The sequence below is a fragment of the Phocoena phocoena genome, chromosome 12 (assembly GCF_963924675.1).
Source record: "Phocoena phocoena chromosome 12, mPhoPho1.1, whole genome shotgun sequence".
Taxonomy (NCBI): Eukaryota; Metazoa; Chordata; class Mammalia; order Artiodactyla; family Phocoenidae; genus Phocoena; species Phocoena phocoena.
In genome coordinates, this window is record NC_089230.1 from 9,474,556 (window position 1) to 9,481,360 (window position 6,805).

Here is a 6,805-nt window from a genome sequence, read left to right on the forward strand (position 1 = left end):
CAGACCGACTTCCCCTGTTCCTCAGTGCACGGATGGGACATGGTCCCTGGCTGCACCCACGTTTTATACATTCTAAGTACAGCTAATGGGAAAGATTTCTTTGTTCCATTTCATTTTCCAGGAGAAGGGCCAGGGAGTGAGTAAGCCTATGTGGGGTGGGCACCTCTGGTCCACACTGCTGTGGATGGGGACGGGGGACATAGGACAAACAAGACCAGCCCAACCCCTTGGACAGGGATGAGGGTTACAAGAGAACTGGGCATCGCTGTAAACTGGACAGATGATCCAGCATGTGTCCAGGTGTCACAATTCAAACGAAGTTAGGATGAAGCGTTATAATAGCATCTAGACAATCACCGTGGCACAGTTAAGTGGTGCCCGAATTACTGACAAGATACTTAATCAACTATTTCATCCAAATCTTCCAGAAAGTATGTACTATAAATATTGTCTTTATTCTTGCCATGAACTGTTTCTAAATTTCACAAAAGTTTTGTAATGATAATATAGTGGGGAAATGTGCTAACCCAACTCACAATCAGCTACGATGGTGAGCCCAAGACCTTGTGCCAGTTTCTTGGTACAAAGGAGTCTGCCGCGATAGACTTTCCCGGATAAGAGCCGACTTGTTTCCAGAGCTCCCTTGTGAATAAATATTACAGTCTTTTTGCAAGAGAGTCAGGATGCAAGATGAGCAGTTGTGAAATCTTTGTCTCCTGATGGTGGATGCTGCCCAATCTACCCCAGATCCTTTCCCTCCAGGAAATTACCAAACTACATTCAAATGATAAATAAATTAGAAAACGAACACCGCAAAGATCCCATGGTTGTAGCTGTGCACCTCAGTTCATTTCTGCAATGGTTGGACTGGGAATATGGGCAAAAATACTTGCCCTTAGGGACCTCAGATCTAATTCTCTGTGGAGAGAAGGGTCAGAGTTGGAGGGTCAGCTGTCGTTGAATGGAGCAGATCCTAAAGGGCTTATTAGCCCTTGGCCTGACTCCTGGCCCCTTTTCAGAGAATCTATGTCACAGGTTTTACACTGAGCCTTTGTTACTATTTTGAGTTGGATTATGTCCAAAGTCTCAAAGCATTGGTATCTGTAATTATATTTTGCAAGAGGTTTTAGGCACCGCCAGCATGTTTTACAGGCTTAGGGTTGCAAGGCAGGAGCTGTTGGGTTTTGACACGTGGTTATTTAATTCCATACGGTAGAGAGAAAGAGACTTAGTCACGTTTGGCCTCCACAAGGAGGTGCCAGGGTCATTCCACTCCAGCAACACTACTGCTCCACCAGGCACATTTATTCACATTTCGTATCTGCCATGTGATGGCCCCACTGATGTCAACAAATGATTCATTTTCAGCTTGAAGGGAAAAACAGACTGTGTAGGAAGGTGCCATATGGTTTTTTCTGCTGTCTACCGGGGAACCCTGACCTTATTATCACACGTTCGAGGTGGAAATGTGATGTAACTTAACTGATTTACAAAAGCCACATACAGAAACCAGTGTAATTTTTTTAAGCCTCAGTGTGGTTAAGGTTTACTTCCTCTATACATTCATAGCGAAGGTTTTTGGACACGGCTGGGGGAGAGAGCCAGCTTCTGATAGAAGGTCTGTTTTCTGGTTATTGCTTCTGTAATTTACACTTTCCCCTCAGTATCACCAAGGAAAAGTCCTTCTTAGCCTCAGTTAAATGTGAAGGTTGTGTTTCTCTGCATCCATTGGCCACTCCAACTTTGAAGGCCAATGAGCTCGAGCAAAATAATGGTTTGGAAATAGATTCAGAGAGGGCACAGGGATGGGGAATGCCACAGCACATTATTTCGGATCCAGAATATCAGAATTAAAGCTATCTTGATTCACTGCAGCAACTGGCTCAAAATAGACCCCAAAATGCACACGCAAAGCAAGTGTAAATTTGCATCCCATACACACGGAGCTTTAAAGGTAGCCTGGACATGTCAGAGCGCTGGTTTTCAGAAAGACACCAGGGTGAGGTTAATGACCCTTGACACCTGCTTTGTTTTCTTCCTCTGCCGTAAAAATCCTGCCTGGTGAGATTCCGGCATGCTGCATAGATACTATATTTGGAGAACAAGAAGCAGCGTGGCTGGGTTGTTTGGGTAAAACCCACAAGACCGTGCGAGTCTAGATTCGCTAGTAATTAATTGGGGTACTTGGTCATGTTTCTTACCCTGCAAAGTTTGCCAGGATAAAATTTCATACTGGGCTTCCCTGGTGGCGCAGTGGTTGAGAGTCCGCCTGCCGATGCAGGGGACACGGGTTCGTGCCCCAGTCCGGGAGGATCCCGCATGTCGCGGAGCGGCTGGGCCCGTGAGCCGTGGCCGCTGAGCCTGCGCGTCCGGAGCCTGTGCTCCGCAACGGGAGAGGCCACAACAGTGAGAGACCTGCGTACCGCAAAAAAAAAAAAAAAAAAAAAAAAAAAATTTCATACGACCTCACCTCGGTGTTCCGAGGAATTGCCGGTAATACAGATTGTCAGGCCTGTGGGAAATGTAGGCTGTTAACTGGCACGGTGGGCTGGGCTGCTGGAATCAGGCAGGTGGGTAGAGGGGGGTGACTTGTGGAGAAGGCAGGGTTCCACCTGGGAGCGGATCTTATCTGGTGTCTCTCCAGGTAGGAAAAGTGTGTCACTACTGCCGGGGAGAGGAATGTCCCCCTCTGCCCCTCTTGTGGCTGGACTAATAATAAAATTGACACAAGACAGGTTAACAGGAGAAGAAGGAAATAATTTTAATCACATACAAGGGGGTCTCATAGAAATGGGACCTATGGGAATTTCCTGGCGGTCCCCTGGTTAGGACTCTGTGTTTTTACTGCCAGGCCCGGCTTCAATCCCTGGTAAGGGAACTAAGATCCTGCAATCCGTGCAGTGCAGCAGAAGAAAAAGAAAGAAGAAAAACCTAAAAGAAACGGGACCTAAGAAGTAACCACAGAAGGCAGCAGGCAGCTTTTACACTTTTCAGACAAACAATAAATTTGTGAGGAATTGACAGGACAAAGAAACTTAGGTTTTGGGTGCTCAATTAGTCAATAATCTAAACAGAGTTTGGGCTGTGGTAGTAAATTAAAGAAGTAACAGGCTTGTTTATATAGGCTTCTTGGCCTGAATTCCCTATCTTTGGCGATAAGAGTGTCCCTCTACCTCCAGATACAGGGAGAGCACCTTTCACATGAGAGATTTATTTTCTGCTTTCAGGGAGAAAAGAAAGGAAGGTCAGAGTGGCCTTCTTGCATTGGCCATTTCTTAAGTAACTTTAATTCTAAATAATCAATATGCCATTGGGGCATACTTTGGGGCAGCCTGCCCTGGGTCCCAACACTAGATTCACAGCTCTTGGCCTGACCCGCTCCTGGGTCAACCATCTGAAGCCCAGGACCGTCTCAAAGGCTTGTTTCTTCTAATCTGATTTGTCCTGTTCCCTTCTCAGCCTTACCCTGTTTATTAAGCATTAGATAGAAAGGGGAGACCCTTTTCTGTCTTTGCCTTTAGTTATTTAAATTCCACGGAGGAATATTAGAGCTCTACGTGGAAAAGCTCTTTCATGTTGGGAGGGTCTGACCTGGGAGCACTGGGCAGCTTCTCTGGCCCTCCTCCCTCCCTGTCCTATGGCTAAAGACCCCAGCCCCTGCTCAGCATCAAAGTAGGCAGATGGACCACGCCTGGGAGGGGTGACAGTATATCATCCTTCGTCACCGTGCCAACATCAGCACCCTCGGGAAATAACTTTCCATCCCTTTTCAGGTAGTAAAGAAAAAGCCCGTGTTTTACATTGCTGCATATAACCTGTGTAGAGTGAGCTGCAAAGAGGCCACTGGGCATTTTGTTTGTTTTCTTTTCCATTTGATTTGGGAGATTTGGTGGGGTTCATAGGATTTCTACCACCCTCCCTTCTAGAAGAACCATCCACTCTTCAAAAATGCAGCCAAGACAATGAAAAGAGAAGAGGCTTCTGGTTCAAATCAAATCTGCCAGTTGGCAAGTGGTGTTGGGACTGCTGCTCCCAGAGCCGCTTCTAGACCTGACTTTTCCTTCCCGACCAGACATCGCAGATCTGAGCCGGTGCGAGGTGCTGACCTACTACGTGATCACGGCTGCGTGGGGTGAGCCCCACTCCGGGAGAGCCCTGACCTGTCTCCTTTCCCCACTGACCTGTTTTCCCAGTTTCCAAGTTCCAGTTTTCACTCTGATGTCCCCAGACATTTCTGAGCACACTGTATCTGCAGTGGAAATTGAAGTTGCCGATCTAAACCTCATTTGACCTCCTCAGATAGGCTCACTCTGGGCTCCACGCTCCCCCTTCCTGGATCCTGAGGAACTCACGCAGCACCAAGCTTTATGAGGTGCCTCACCCCTTCCTACACCTGGTCTCACCAGCCCCAGGAAGAAGCTAGTCAGGTACTGTTAACCCCATTTTACGAGCAGGAAAACTGAGCCTCAGAGCAATGGAGTAGAATACTTCTAAGGTCACACAGTTGAAATGCAAGAGAACTTGCTTCTAGGTCATCCCTTCCACATCCTGTTTGCTTATGTCTTTTTAAAAAACCATATTTATGCTTAAAACCTCTTTCTGCTCTGCAGGGCACAATGCTAGAGTAATAGGAAACTGGTGATTCATAACCAACTTCTGACTTATTTTATGGCACATACAAAACAAGGCTGTCTCCCGAGTCTTCCAAAGACCATATTACATCGTTCTGAACGCCCTTAAACTCCAAGCGTAACTGACAGCTCCTCAGGGACACCTGATATATGTTGGTGTCTGAATGGAAAAACAAGACATGCCTCCAACACTCTAAAAATAAGTGATTCTATGAAACAAACACCGCAAAAAAGGAACTAAAGAAGTATGTGTCAGCTGTTCGAATACAATCAACTGATTACATAGAAGGTTCTCAAAAATACATGTGTGGAGGGTGCGTGGGAGGAGTCTGCCCCAAAGGAGGTGTATTTTATCACTGCCGTTGTTTAGAATTGCCACATCTGGCGATAATAATAAGCAGGCCTATTAGTTGGTTTTCCTCTTATTTGTTAATTCTCTACAGACAGTGCACTCCAGCACCCACGGCTCCCCCCTACCTCCCGGTACACCGCCCAGTGTAACCCGTGATTCATGTTACCCATCAGATGGGATTTTTTTCAGAATTATTTTAATTGGTCTTTTTTCCCCTTAAATAAATAAATCTCACTTCCCCCTGCTTGCTTGCCAGATCCTGCCCTCCCTAGTCTGGTTTCCCCCAGCTGCCCTGAGCCTCCTCTGTCAGCCAGGCCTGAGGCAATGAAAACTGAAAAACCCTCAGGGCTGGGGTCATCTGCACCTGAGCACAGGTGTGGGTGACCAGTTGACCATGCGGGCCTCTGCCCCCACCCTGGGTTTTTTCTGGCCCTGACATCCAGCCCTGAGTGTCAGGACAGTTTCTGGCACCCCAATCCCTGCCACCTACTTCCTCCCTGCCCCCAAATCCTCTGAATCCTCTCTGGCTGGCCCCTATACCAACCTGGAGAGAACTCTCTAGAAAGGTGACACGGGCATCCCCCTGACGCTAAGAACTGTCTTTGTCTAAACACTCTGAGGTCAGCGCCTCCCCTATGCCAGCCTCACCGTGGTGATTGGATCAACGCCACTCCCTGAAGAAGCAGCCCGGGGGCAGGCAGCCGCTGGCCCGGTTTCAGTGGCGTGCTGGTAAATGGCAACAACCAGCTCTCTGGAAGAAAAGAAGCCGGAACTGTAGCATTTGCACCTGGTATAAATACTCCCACCATGGCCAGTCTCAGGCTATCACCATGACATCACTGAATGCGGGGTAGGGAAGGTATGTACAACAGCACACGGTTATACGGTATTTCTGCCATCCAGATGTCGTAGGTGTTAATAACCTTGACAGCTGAGAAAACAGTAAAATGTAAATAATCAGGAAGTGACGAGTTTTCTGTGTTTATAACTTTTGTTTTTAGTATAATTTATTCAATTTTCAGGTTTATATAATTTAGTTTTTAATAATGGCTGTTTAATACCAGCTCTCAGAATTCCTGCGAGTGTAACAGTTGGTTCGCTTGCTCCTGTCCGGGGTCCGCTGCTGCACAGCACTCCCCCGTGCCTGTGGGCCTCACCCTCCCACGGCTCCGGCTGTGCTTCATCTCACCCTGCCAGCAGTCTGCAGAATCTCAGTGTTCCTTCTAGCCAGGGCCATGTGACTTTTGTTCTCCCGGTTGCTAAATTCAAGGCATAAATTCCAGCTGTTATTCTACTTGGCCTTCCAGGGGCCTGTGACACCCCATCCATCTTGAAATTCGACACCATTCTTTCTTGCCATTATTTTTAAAACCTCTTCTGAGGGCTCCTCTTCCTCTGCTGGCCCTTTAAGTGTTGATGCTTCCCGGGATCTGACCATGATTCCTTTTGGTCTTCCCCTCTCCTTATTCTGAATGTGAATGTGGATGTTTCCCACATCCATACCTTTGGCCCAGATGTCTCTTTTGAACTCCAGTCTTATAGATGTAAATGTCTGCAGCACATCTTTATCTGACCATCTCATAAGCATCTCACACTCAACAGGTACCATCATTCCAACCCCTCCCCCAGAACTACTTGTTCGTTCTTTATATTCCTCACCCCGGCATTCATGCCATCATTCGTTCTGTAAATATTTACTGAACACCTACCACACGCTAGTCACTGTGCCACCTGCTGAACAAGCCACAGTCCTCGTGGAACTTATTCATCTCCATCCACCCAGTGACCTAGGCCAGAACCCTGGAGTCATCTTTGACCCCTG